The 15,033-nt window shown below is 38.2% G+C and overlaps 1 protein-coding gene across 1 annotated transcript in view; it reads right to left on the reverse strand.

Annotated features, from left to right (window-relative positions):
* Positions 1 to 14,556, reverse strand: part of MAP9 (microtubule associated protein 9) — a 97,224-nt gene extending 82,668 nt beyond the window's left edge. The window contains exon 1 of the mRNA XM_032109570.1: positions 14,462 to 14,556. The gene's annotated coding sequence lies outside the window, so the exon portion shown is untranslated. The remainder of the gene's footprint in view (positions 1 to 14,461) is intronic.
* Positions 14,557 to 15,033: the final 477 nt, after the last annotated feature.

Below are 15,033 nucleotides of genomic sequence, written 5' to 3' on the forward strand. Positions count from 1 at the left end.
TGCTTCTATCTTGGGTTACCTTGGGATAACAAAAAAAAAAAGCTCTCCTTTGCTATCATCTGCAAAGGAGTATAAATACAAATATAAATAGGATATAAATAGGCTTACAGCAATAATTTTGAGAAAAATATTCGGATATCTTATAGCCAATTCTAAAAAATAAATAGTTATCCAGTTGTATACTTTCAACCAGAAAATGCAAGTCTTTGAAGTTTCCTACTGCATGCAGCCTCACATAAGTAAATACAAAATCTAAAAGAAAAACCAAATTAAAAAAACCAACCCAACCAAGACCCCCTTCCCCCAGAAATTTAATTTTAAAGCAACAGAATTTTTACATAATAATGCTACTACCATTGCCTCCTTGCCTCAGCAAGGATTTGTATCACAGGCAATGGCTTCAAGTGCTGTGAATAACAGACACCAGGTGTGATCTTGAACGAGTCATGTTTTCTTTATGCCCTGGTTCTTTTTTTGCAATACTGGAATAGTAACACTTTCTTTTTCTTTTACAGGGAGTCTATTAAGCACAGTAAGAGCTGTGAATGATTTCCAGGTAGATCACTGTAATTTTCTGACTAAATATGAAATTTAGCATGATATATACCTCTATGTTAAGGAAATTTATTTATTCATATCAAGGGAAACCAAGTATGGGTTTTCTCATCAACATTTCTTATTCTTCCATCCTTTCCATTGAATATTTTACTTAAGTTCTTCTGTAACAGTTATTGCAGTGATAAATTACTGCCACCCAAGGGTAGTCTGACCTGCCTCCTTCACCTCCAGTCAGAGGTGTAGTCTTGTCTGTTTTGGTAATTTGGGTGGGAAGGTTAATATAACCTCATGAGCCTCACATTTAGTGTGCTCATGTAGGGAACAGTTCCAGGCTGAAATCCCATTTCTGAACATTCCAGTTCTACACTTGACATAAACGGATCCTGTGACAAGCCACTGCCATGGCTGACCCCAAGGTGAAGTTTGTCACATCAATTTGAGAAGCATTTTGAGGGTAATTACTCACAGCAAAGCTGGCCACCTGTCACACAGAGACAGGGAAAGGAGAAAGCGCTTGCAAGGTTTGCTTGTGTAATGACATGTACATCACATTGTCATTAGCTTAACTAACTAACTGTATGAATGGCTAAAGTATAATCTCCCTCTCTGCTTTTTTTTTAAGGAATACATGAGAAAAAATTAGCACAGAATCACGGTTAAAATCTGCAAGTCACTGTAGCTAAATACTATATATAGACAGCATTTCCTTCAGGAATTAGTGAAGAAATGTCATTATTTCAGCTGTGGCTGTGTGAGCAGGCAGAAAACAATTGAAAAGTGCTGGAGCAGAGATCCTTAAGTGGTGTAGGAAGAAATACTATCTGAGTAGGCTATTCTTTTAATGTCCAATTCTCTACATCATTGGTGCTCCAGTAGTACTTTTTTTTGCAGTTCTGCTTTAGTCTTTATTCAGTTTCTGAAATCAGTTACATACCAGCACAGAGAGGAGATAGTACCATTTGGGCATGGTACAACAGTGAGAGATTTCCTCTAAGTATCATGAGAATTTTGTGCAATGCTGCTCAGTGTGTCTCATGGCCTCATCACAGCAATACCAAATAGCTTGTTGGAAGGGATCCTTCTGCTGTGGATGTCAGTTTGTAAGCGCTAAGCTTTTTTACTATATTGGATGCAAAAGAGCTAAACTACCAAAGGAGCTGGTGAAACCCTATCTCATTCCATCTTGCTCTTCTCTAATAGTCCCTGATGCCTGTGTTAGTTCCGCTTCCAAGCTACATGCTGCCAAATGAGAAGAAAGAAATCAGGTCATCTATGAGTAAGTCTGCCTACTCCTTTCAGTTTTTCAACTGGGGCAACAGAGGCGTAGTACTTCGATATTCAGCTGGGATTTAGTCTGCTCTTAAACAGCCAAAATAGAAGAGAAAGAAGTATAGGACACTGCCTGGCATTCTCTGTGTTTATGTAGGACACATCAAATCCCCCCATCTGTAAAACCAAATGTGCAAACACACAGCTCAATAACGTCTATACTTGGGATAGACACATGACAGTATTTCCCTGTCAGACACACTATTAGTGATTATTAGTTTGCCCAGTTCACACTGGCTGAGAGGTATTCCAAAAATAGAATAAGAACTAATGAAGACAGAGATTTGTGAGAAAATTACTTCCTGACCCTAAAGCTCACTATTTATTATAACTCTGAAGCAGCGAGTAAAGGTGCACAGTTGGTTAATCAGCTGGCATCTGTCAGGAGAAATACTTACAAGGAATAATAGTTGTTCTAGAAAATAGGAAACAAGTAAGAGGAATTATTTGCCTACAAATGGAATTGAAACTCGAGAGCTAAATTCTGGGCACAGTCCAGTTAGTAGAAGTGGGAAATGAGTAGCAAAGATCATGAGAGTTATGTAATTTTTATTTGAAAACACTGAGCCTCTTATCTTTAACACATTTACCAGCAAAACAGAAGCGACTACATTTTATATAAAGAAACAGAGTAAAACCATCACTTTCTAGAAATTGGAATTTAAAATTATTAAAAGTGTGGAAAAATGCATCTTTTTCATTTCTCAGCCTTTCTAATGTCAATACATACTAAACTAACATTGTTTCCATAGACTTAATGTGAAACTTCTGCCAGACAAAGCATACTCTTTGTTGACTCTGCAACAGGCAATTTAGAAACAACACAAAACAGAGGGGAGAGCTGCATGGCACAGCCAGTGATTTAAGCATATAAGAGTTTTGACTAAAACTAACATTTAAGGTTAGGCAACAGATAAATGGCCAAATATCACAGAAAAAAGCAACTATTTATACTATTTAAGGTGAGTCAGTTAGAAATTAAACTTAGAGATGGGTTGCTAAAAAAACCTACCCTGAAATAAAAGACTGGAAGCAATTTCTATTTGGACAGTGAATAAGGAATAACCCCTCACACTGCAGTAGTAATTGTGACTTCTATCATATGTGCTGAAGAGATATTAGAAGAAGTCTCGAGTCAATTCCACTGGTGTAAACCAGAGAAGAGTAGAAGCAGAGCCTCCACAGAATATTCTGGAGCAGTTTATCTTTCCTGGAGGTGTGCAATGTCAGGATGACCTGTTGATTGTTTGTTAGACATTGTCAAGGGTAAGTAGTGGCTCCACTTTTTTGATTAAATATTAGCTAGTGGAAGGTCTAGAAATTCCTATCAAACAATGCAATTGGTTTAATAAATGCTATGGAGAATGAAGGGCTTAACCAGCAGTCTTAATGGCTGTGTTGCAATCAGAGAAAATGGGCTCAAATATATACAAGCACAAATAGGAAAGAAAATCTGTTTTGACTGATTTTTAGTAGCTGTTCCCAAACTGCAAAGCCATACCCTAAAAGACACAGTCTGTAATAACACTGCAATAAGAATTATAGCCATAAAAATTAGTATGTCTGGGAGATTTCTTCCAGTGGAGTTGAACTGGTGAAAATACCACTTCTGATCAGATATACAGCAAAATTTGACCAGTACACAAAGCATTTTAGTTGCAGAGACAGACAAGCACAGCAGGTCTCCTTGAAGTACCTAAAGCACTGTACAGCTGTCAACTCCCATATAGATTTGGACAGATGACAGTGTTATGGGATCTTAATAAGTGATTTGAGATTAAAAAATATGTTCAGATGTGCAGACCATGAGGTCCCTTTTTCCATCTACACAGCTGGATTATATTTTCCAGTACAAAAGAAAGCTATGTTAGATAACAATTCGTAACTAGAATTGGGAACAGAAACAGAAAGGTTGGTGATTTGTCTAAGATAAACTGACAAGAAGGATGCTACTTTTTGTCCAAGAGGATCTGATATGAAAACAATTGTGACCATCAAACTGAATGCACAGACTAGAATACATGAAGCTGTCCAAAAAACAGAAATCAAATACAACATTATTTCTTGAATAAGAGTCCTGTCCCTTATGGCACATTGCCTCTTTTCTTCTGAATTGGTGAGAATTAAACTCTGAATTAATACAGCCTAACTGTTGGGGTAATTTTGTCACTGGTATGTATTTCAACTCCATAGGCAGAAAATACAAAGGGCACCAAGACTTTCATATTCCTTCTGAGCGTTTAGTTCTATAAACTGTATCAAAATTATGAAGAATAAGCCATACTTTGAAAGATGGAGAGAGATCTACTGTGAGAGAAGCATGGGCTGTGGATCTCATGTGGACTTTCCAACTTTGAACTCTAGGAGCTCAGATTTTCAGGCACAGCCCTGTGTACAGCATTTTTTGTTACCTAGCTGTTGACCATTGTATAATAAACTGCATTGACTAAGGAAGTGATTACAAATTGCAGCAAGCAAAATGGAAATTAGTAATAAGAAAAAAAATTCTCTTACAGTGAGAGTGGGTAAACTCTGGAACTGGTTGCCCATCCCTAGAGGTGTTATAACTAATGGGAATTTTGCCCATTGGTACCACAAAGTTGTCTCAGATGGTATGTAAGGAATCTTAGTTCCAGAAGCACAACAATGACTTTGCTTACCTGGATGGGCAGGAGGCAAAGAATTAAGCTTCTCAGCAGCTGACTGTAAGTAGTTAATACAGGTTTTCCAACAGTAAATTATGCTTTACAGACCTGTTTGCCTTCTACCATAAAATGGCTACGTGTGTGGGTGCTCAAACAGTTGTCTATGATGTCTATCTTGGCTCCAGGAAGGCCATTTTTACACCATCTTCCATGATATCCAAGATGGAAACCTCATTTTCTGGTTCAATGCCTGATTAGATTTATGAAAAACTGCCTGGGTCATGAGGGTAATGGGTAATGATGTCTACTGGAAATTCAGCTAAAAATGGATTTCCTCAAGGGTCTATCCTGTGAACTCTCCTGCTTTGTATCTTCACCAAAACCATGGATGAAACAAGGCTGATGAAGCAAATGATATACTAAAGAACAGGAAAGCCATTCAGAGGGACCTAGATTGACTACAAAACTGGGCAGAGAACTCACAGAATGCAAAAAGGTCAAAGGCAGAGTCCTATGCCTGGGATGAACCAACTCTCTGCATTGTTAGAGGCTGGACACTGCCTATCTGATTAGCAGTTTTCCAGAAAAGGAACTGGGAATCCTGGTAGAAAGCAACCTAAACACAGATCAGCAGTGCTCCCTGACAGCAGCAAAAGCTAACAGCCAATTGAACTTATTAAGCAGAACATAGTCAGATGGTCAAGGAAGGTGACTGTTCCCCCTCACTCAGTATTTGTTAGATCACTCTTGGAATACTGCAGTGAATTTGGAACTCCTGCTGTACAAGAAAGGCAGTGATAAACTGCAACAAGCTAAGTGGAGTGTCACCAAGATGATCAGGGGCTGGAGCACAAGGCAGAAGGGAAGGCTGAGACAGCTGGGTGTGTTCGTCTTGGAAAAGAGGGGGCTGTTTTGCTACTAACAACTTTCCACTACCTATGATAAAACTACAGAAAAGATGGAGCCAAGATCTTTACAATAATGCATAATGGCAGGACAAGAAAGAATGGTCAGAAATTAGGAGAGAAGATTCTGACCAAACACAGGGAAAACTTGTTTACCAGAAGGATGCTCAAGCACCAGAGCAGGCTTCCTGCTCAGTGAGGCTGTGACAATTCTGTCCTCAGAGACCTTGAAACCAAACTGGACAAAGTCCTGAGCAGCTGGGACTGAATTCTGAGTTCATCTGGTTTTGAGCAAGGGAGTGAATACTTGAGCAAGGGGCTAAGTGATTCTATGGCCTAATGGTTACTGTGGCGTGTCTTCCTGATTGTACAAAAGAGTTCAATATAGGAACACCCAGTTTAAATAGATGAGAACTTGAAATCAGCTTTTCTCTCAAGCTGATATTTTCTTCTTTAATTACTCAAGAATATTACTAATTTAACAGAGTTCTGCTGTACCAAAGTCTTCTCAATGTCACTCATCCACCATACCTTCCACAGCTTCTCTAATTGTGAACACAGAGTCCAGCATGATGTTCCCACTGCTGCACAGTGCACAGAAATCTGGCTAGGTTTTTTCATGTTATTCTCCTGTAAAAGCCTGGCTTTGATGACAAAGTTATCAGCAATCTAACCCTATCTCTCACTGTATCAGGATGCACATTAAAGGCACATGCAGGGGAGGAAGCTGCATTATATATACAAGCATGGGTTTTTATTGTTCTCTGCTCTTTGTCTCCTCGAAAAATCCTCTCCCTGTCCTAAATGTTCATCATAATAGCTAAGAAATGGAGACAGAATTGCTTTCCAGCTTTAATAATGAGTACAAAAGTGAAGGAAAAAGGTTTTGTATGCAGTTTCTGGAATTTTTTTTAATAGCAAATATTGCTTCACATAATTAATTTATGCAAATATTCCCATGGAGTAACTGCGTCAAACTCCTCGACAACTTAGAACTGCTATGCTTGTGTTCCTGCAAAGCCTTCTGATGCCTGATGGCTTTGGCAGAAATCTAGTAAACAGACATAACTCAATTACAGGAGTTTTAATACAAAATTGAATTATTTTGTTCATAACATTGCTGTTCTGAATGTTTATTAAACTGTCCTGCTTTCCTTATGTGTTGATTAAATGGAAGTCAAACTGATAAAATAATTTGATGATATTATGCTGAGTTTTCTGCTGATATAAATTGGCATAGTACCAGGTTTTGTCTAGTAGTTTCAGTAGAGCAGCAGAAATTTAACAACCGTGCTTTATAGCCTCGGCAACTTAAAGCAATTGAGCATAAGCTTGAGCAACTAATCAGCAGGCTGAAGAACCCAAGTGTCTCTGGTCTGTTTCCTTTGTTTTGTTTTGTTAACTCTATTTCTAAAAATAAATGTTGCTGTAGAAGCACCTCTAAAAAGCAAATGAGTGGAAACATTCTGTAGTGCTGCTAGTGATTCTTCTGTGCTTTGGGAATCTCTGACATTAAAAAGATAGTAATTAAGGTAATCTCAGGCAATACAGGCATTTTCAACAAGAGTAGTCAATAATATCTAGGTTAGAGTCAAGTGTGGTTTTTATGTTAGAAAGCTTGTAAAACTTCTTAAGTTTTGTTGCTTGGTAAGTTTGAAATACATTAAGACTTTTTCAAAAGCAATCTGGCTTCAGCGTTTTTCAAAGCTATATCTAACACAACTTTCCACATTTTTTGTTATTTTATTGTACAATTGCATATGATGAAACTTTAAAGCAAGAAACCAAGCAAGATGTTTCATGTTTCATGCACAGTCCTCCGACATAGAGCAGAATAAACTGACTTCCTAGCACAAGGCACCTACTTGCTAGTTGGAGTCAAATTCCTAAGTCCTCAGTACAGGAAGAAAAAGGGAAAAAGAGAGAAGAAATTGAACAGTTTTAGGACCCAGGACTGATGCTGGAAATGCACAAAAAGTGGGGGAAATTGAAACTCTTTCTGTTACAATGGGTTTCTATACCAAAAGGTAGTGCAATTCCTAAGACTGAATAATTCTAAATTTATGCTGTTGCTTTCCATAATTCATTGGCTTCATGATGCGGATATTTTCTTCTGCCTTTCATACAGAAATAAAATATGTAGGCAGCATGTTTTGAAGCAAGGGAGGCAGAATAAGGTGGGTCCACAGAAGAGTTTAACTGACCTAACATCAAAGAACCAGCTTTGTAATTTTGCAGCTTCCCTGATGGGTGGTTGGTGCACAGCACAGCGCACTTCAAAACAAAGCTCGTAGGAGGGAGGTCAATCCATGGGCTACACTGGAGACATCAGCCCTGTGATGTGTCCCAGAGGCCTTTACCTTTATTTGTCTGCACAGGCAGCAGGCTGACAGGCACTGTTGCATCCCTTCAGTCTGCACACCCCTTAACCACAGAAAACAGGGGGTGCAGAATGGGGAAGGAAAGGATGGCTACCCGTACCAGAATGTCAGTTTCAATACAGTGGAAAAGTACAGATGTATTGTACACTCAGGGAAGAAAAAAGGAGTCCTCCCAGGTCTTATGATTTTGGTATAACTGTCGAAGAGTTCATATTCCTCTTTGATAAATAGTCAGGTTTATCAAACCAAAATAAATGTCCCTGTTCAGACTGAAGATCATGGGAAGCCTCCATGGAGATAAAAGGGATCAGAATCTGCAAGAACAGAGATCTAAGGAAGAAAGTTATGTGGGGTCTCAATTAGTATCCACAAATGGAATATTTACTTGTCCATATGCCAAGAAAATGACACCTTCTTGGCACTTTTGTTGGGAGATATTAGAGATTTTGTCAAAAGCTGTCAAAAGCAGTTTTATTGAAATTGAGAGGGGATTCTTGAATGGAGTACTACCTAAGATGCTACTGAACATTACAAGGTTCTGAAAAGAGTAAAAAAAAAACAGTTAGGGGTGATGGCTGGTAAATTCAGAAATTATACAAAATCAAAATGTAACTTACATCGAGCCTTTGACTTTTAATTGTTCATAGTAACCTAACTTGTTTACATTCGTTCTTCTGAAGAAAAAGTTCCATCCTGAGCAGAGAGTTAAGACATTCTGGTTTTTTCTTGAAAGGCAGGCAAGACTAAGCATAGCTTGTATAATACAGAAAATAGCCAGACAGAAAGCTAGAAGGTAAGTGACTTGCAGGTGACCTTAGAACAGATAAAACACACATATCTGTAGCAGAGAAATAAGAAAGAAAGGAAGGCAAACTGAAGTGGAGAGGAAAGTCACATACTGTTACACCATGTAAACCCCATTTAGTGAGAAGGTCAAACTCTGAGTGAGTGGTAGTGACAGGGAAAGCAATGAGTGTGTCACAGGCCCCTATTAACCTTGAGACCTAATACTGCTTTGCACAAATAATGGACATGAAAACAAGCATTAAGAAAGTCTAACTGTTTATGGATTTCAAAATGCTCTGAATTATGAAAGCATAGTAGGTCTGAGTGTAAACATTAAGGCAAAGGCATCACTTAACATCTTTATGTTTCATTCAGTTGATATATATTTAGTTGAATTTGAATTTGGTTCTATTTCGATCCAGTTTGGACATCAGCATGATTCTAAGGTTGTTCCAAAGACAGATCTACCAATGGTCTAAAATGGAATTGTCTTGCAGGTGTAAAGAGGAAGAACTATCTTTGAACCATATTTGTAAGGTCAACCTTCAATGTAATTTCCAGCATTGACTCCCGAATCTTCTCTGCACATTACTGTAAATGTTCAGACTAATGGACATGATGGCTCTAAGAAATTTTTGGTTTCTGTTACTTCATAATTTTGTTGAACACACTGTTGTATGCAATAGATTGTACCCTGAATTTTTAAAAGTTTTTCTCATTCATAGCTAAGGCTGATATGCTTAAGGAACCTAGACAGAAAAATGACATATCATAATAATGATTAAAGCTCTATTGGTAATCTATTTTCTGTTACTACTAACAGAAATGTGAAAGCACTTACACAGACAATGAACAATTCCAAGAATTAGAATATGAATAGCCTAGATACCACTGGAAATGAGATTTGGAACTATGGCAAAGCAGCAGTAATCCTGCCTTCACAGCCCAAATGGAAACAGAATTATTCTGTTGCTGAATGTTTGAAACACAATAACTTTATAATTTGCTTGGAAAAAACATCCTTGGCTTAGGTGACATTATTCTCTTCATCTCTGTCTTCACACAAATCAGATCTACCCTGCCCTCAGGGATTTTTAGAGACTTTGAATAATGAGTGATATTGACATACTCCTAAATATTCCTCTCAGATACTTGCTAAATTATTGATGTCTGTCAGCTCAGTGATTATTTGAAAGAGGGATATTGACATAATGGAATTAAACTCTAAAGCAGATTGTTTGAAATCTGTGTCAACAAAATAAAAGTAACAAAAAAAATCAAGAGAAACATAATGGATTTTTAAGGGTGGTCTGGAACGCAGCCTGAACAATGAGACAGATCAATTTAGGATTTAAAAGGAAATTAATATTTTCTGAATAGCTCACATTGCTCTGAAGGCAGTTGATTGTCATCAACTTCTCTAACGATTAGGTTATTTTGAGATAATTTCAGAATATATTTACAGGGATAATAATGGAATACTCAAATTTTCCATTGGTGAAATAATACTTGTCTCACAGGACAATCTGAGCATGATAATAGTTTTCTTTTATTGCTCAATTACATGTTTATCTAGAACAGTGAGGAGAATTACTTTTACAATGAATCTTCATTTTCCTACAAATATCTGACTGGGAACTTGTATACAGACAAGCTGCAGTGATCTAGTGAAAGATGTAACACTAAGGCAGTTTATTTTAACTGGTGCAAGATTGTCTGTAAACATTTATTACTTTTGTTACAAAAAGATAACAAACTTCTCTTGCATCCCAGGGAGAAACAACATCACACTGAGTACTTGCTGATTGTGTACAAACACAAACGATCCGACTGATTCCTGCCAGCTCACAAAACAAAGAACATACTGAGATCTTCCACCAGTCTCACAAACTATTTAAAAGTTGAATATTTAACCCCAATGTTTAAATACAGTAGTTTATTTTAGTGTTAGCTTGCAGCTCTTTTTAGGGACAGTCTCCCTTGGAACCTGGAGCTAAATGAAGGCCCCAGGTTCTGTACAGCACATGGGGCATTAGGTATCCCAGAAAGATGCTTTTATTTACAGTCGCATTCAGCACTTCCTGCTGGCTGGAAGGACAGACTGAGATTTCACTCCAGCCCATCCCAAGGACTGTTCACTTGGAGAGGGTACTTCAGAGCTCTCCCCTAGGTGTTGTTGCCCTTTGAAGGGCAATGTTAGAGCCTCAGCAGACAGTCTCATACCACAGAAGGAAGAGGACCTTCCTGTAATGTGCAGGAAGAAGTCTTCAGTCAATGATGTAGATTCTTCAAAGATTAAAGCCTACTTTCCTTTCTAAAGACTAACCTGTTGTCTTTAGATATGTTATTTATAAGCTTACAAATTTTAGGAAGAGATCACTGATAGGAAAGATAACAGCCTTTTCCAGCTTCAGGCATTTAGTGGGCAGGAAGTGCCAAAAAACACCAAGTGTAGCAGAATGGAGACATGGTCAGCCCCCTCTTTTTCACAGCCCTTCAAAACTCATTTTAAAAAAATCAAGATCTACAGGTCAATCAAACATTCTTTTTAAACAAGTGCTCTGTGGGAGATTTTAAAATATATTTGGGTCCTACATATGTAAAGGATGCTTTGCTCTTTTGTTAATGCCATGGGAGTTAGGAGTAAACCCAGGTGCTCTACCAAACACCAGATGCAGAGTTCATATGCACACCCTCAGGTGTACAGGGTGAAGTGAGAGTGGGGTTTATGCTGGGTTTCCTTTACTTCACCCTCCTTCATGTCTGTGTTTCCACATGAGAAAGACAACAAGCCTTGGCAGGTGCACAAGGCCCAATCTACACCTAAAGTCACCACATTCTGAACAAATCTGTATAACAATATTTTTTGGACATCTCTGCTTTTCTGCCTATGAAAGATGTAAAATATTTGGCAATAGGATTTTCCAATCCTTTTCATGTAACATTATATAGAAAAGAATGTTAAGGTTGCATAGAAAATGAAAAAAAATCCTGCTTCTCCAGTGATTTATAAACATCTGCTCTCTGTATTTGCCATCTTGTTGCTTACTGCTTAAGTAGTTACTTATTCAATTAATGCACCGTGTGAAAAGTTTTAGATACATTAATATATGTTAATATTTTATTGGACTAGCTTACCTAAAATCTCTATTCCTCTTTTCTCCCTGAATGTTTGACTTTGTTCTTCATTTATGTGGAAAGCTTGGAGGCTGGAATATATATGTTCTGGCAACAATGGTGTCAATACATACTGTGTGGTATGTAATTCAAGCAAGAAATAGCCCCACCTCCTATTCTTTTGTTGCAATGTACAATGTACAGTGCTCAAATTTACTGCATTTGTGCATAAAGAAATACTCTCTTACATAGGGTATCAGTCCATTTGGACAAGAAGTACATAACTTTCCAGAATACTAAAGTATTCCCTCAGGAATAAATCTGAATTGAGTTATAAACAACACACAGTCAATCTACTAATCACTCCAGCTATCTGGGTGGCTATACATGTTATATGAGTCCTCTATATGTTATAGTGAGTAATGCTACTTTTTCCAGTTTTACCCATGTCCATGATCAACACTCATGCACAAGTGCACCCTCAATAGTGATTAATAGTAGCTATTGTAAGGATTGTCCCACGCTGGGCAGTTCATGGAGAATTGTCTGCTGTGGGAGGGAGCCCACAGTCCTGTCCCTGAGCAGTTGCAGAAACAACGTGTGATGAACTGACCATAACCCCCATTCCCTGCCTCCCTGTGCCACTGTGGGGGAGGAGGTAGAGCTGGGCAGGAGGAAGGAGTGATGGGGTTTTAAGATTTTGTTCTTCTTCTCATTATCCTGCTCTGATGTTGATTGGTGACAAGGTCAATTAATTTCCCCAAGTTGAATCTGCTTTGCCCAGTATGATAATCGATGAGTGATCTCTGGCTGTCCTTATCTCAACTCATGAATCTTTTGTTAATGTTTCCTCTCCTCTGTCTCCAGGTGTGGAGCAGAGTGATACAGTGGCTTTACTGGGTACATGGTATCCAGCCAGGGTCAACCCAACACACACCTCTACCTTTTGCTCTCTTCCTGAATATTAGTTTATTGCTGGAATTGGTGATCAAGCACTAGTATCTTCTATAACTTTCAGCTTCACATTTAGAGTCGGAACTTTGCAACTCACCAATAAAAAAGCAGAAACAGAAACTGAGAAGTTGGTGCTTTAGCCAGACGACATTCAGCCTTTTCATCAGTTATGCTAGTAAGTATTTCCTCTGCCAGCCCGTACTTTACAGCTTTTCTTTGGATTTCTGCATATATCCTGAGCTGTAGAAAAAGTATGTGTGAAATATGGGAACACAGTCCATGGGCATTTATGTGGTTAACTTACTAAAGAAAAGAGCCAAGCCATAGCTGCTTTTCACGGTGCTCTGCCCGTATTTCCAAGCTAGCTGCAGTATCAAGGACCCAGGCTTTAACATTTAACTCTACTTTTCATAGACTTTGAATATCCCCCATCCTGTCAAAAACAGCAACTTGCATTTTTTCACTGAATTTCATTATTCTGAATATATAACTTCATAAAATGCCAATACTCTGCTCAAGCTTGGCTGCAGGACAGTGCAGTTACTTCTGCTGAGGAATTACACACTGAACTCACTTCCTTTTAGTACAAAGATGTGCACATGCTGTGCCCATGAGGTGACAGTCTGACATGTTGGAGCAAATCTGGAAGGACTCATTCAATATGAAGATGAGATTAATTTTCCTGTCCCAGACCCTTTAAGATTTTTCCATGAAGCAGAACAATAGTTCTCAAAGACAGAATCTTGTAAGAACCAAGTTCTCTCATGCTGCTCATGGACATACTTTTCTCTATCAACCAATGCAACAGAGGTCTATTTTTACTTAGTGGAAGGATAAAAAAGATACTTTCTTGCCTTCTTTTGAACTCATACACACAATTTAGCTGTAAAGTTTGCTGCTGATGATGATAGTTTTAGAACATATACCTCCCCTCCCCACCAAGAATGGTAAAACAATGCCATTTTTTGAAACTCATGCTTCCTCTGTTTATTTTTTTTTCTTTTTTTTAAGTGAAATTAATAACTGAATCTGAATGGTAAGAGGTTAAGTAACGATAGAAAGAGATTCATGGAGCGAGATAAACTCTGAAGTCCTTTTTAAAGTGGCAGGACTACCTGACTATCATGCAGGCAGCCTGAGGAAAATTAATAGTTTCTGAGTGAAATTCAACAACATAGGTCTCAAGAGTATTGCTTTTAATCCTAACAAGCATTTACTTCTGCAAACCTAAAATGTTTGTTATGCAGAATGACAAAACCCTGGGTGTTTTATTTATACTGATATTTGGCAGTGGATATGAAAGGCTATTATGCATATACTGGAGCCTGAGTTAATGTTCCATGTGTGCCTCAGTTTCCATATGAGCCTGAGAACAACAGTTTCTGGATGGCTGCATAATCAGTGAGTTTGGCATATGATGGATGTGAGAACAAGCTTGTGAAACAGCAGAGATATGCAAGGAACCAACTCCTTAATGTACCAAGATTAAAACACATTTTTGAGACTGATTGAGTTTTAACTAAAACGAATATGCAAAGTTGGTGTTAGAATTAGTGATGGGGTGGGGTAGAATGTCCAGAGAAGAATATATTAGATTTGTTCACTTAACTTTGAAAAACAAAAGCTGAGTGCTCTTTATAGACTTACTGCCTGATGTGTCTTATCTAATACCAGGGAAGAAAAGAAATACTGAAGTTATAGAAGAATTATATTAACAGCAGAGGAAAATTTTAAAAGCCAATACTTGCTCTGCATAACTTCAGGAAATCAGAAGAAAGTTTCTTACCGTTTTCAGTAGCAAGGGTATGGAACAGTCCTCCAATTGGAGTTGTGCCAGGAAAAAAAAAAAAACACCTTAATTGGTTTAAAGACTCATAAACTGATCAACTTAGGAGGAGGAATTAGAAAAGTGTGTTGCTTACAATAGCCTGGTTTCAGCCTCCTTCCCCTGTTACAGCTCTGGGCTCCTTTGGGAATGTATTAGTAAGGATCAGAAGCATTCAAAATGCCTTTGTGGTGTACTTGGCCAAACCTTCCCCAGGAGAATCAGAGAGGGCTGGCATATATCTTCTCATATTTGATTGCCTGCCTCAGAAACCACAGAATAAAATGTGGCAGCCTTGAACCCAGTTCTGTTTTTTATCAGAGTAATTATCGCTGTTGGCAACTCTGACAGGAGAAGAAATGACTCAGAGTGAATCAATATGTCCACAAGCAAAAGCAGAATGCTCACAGCCTAAACAGGACACAACCACAGTTGCATAGGCACAGCTATACTACAGCCATAATAGAGCAGCCTATTATACATCATACAAACCAGAGATCAAATTTGCCTGCCATTAATATGTACAGTGCACA

Source organism: Corvus moneduloides, chromosome 5 (assembly GCF_009650955.1).
Source record: "Corvus moneduloides isolate bCorMon1 chromosome 5, bCorMon1.pri, whole genome shotgun sequence".
Taxonomy (NCBI): domain Eukaryota; kingdom Metazoa; phylum Chordata; class Aves; order Passeriformes; family Corvidae; genus Corvus; species Corvus moneduloides.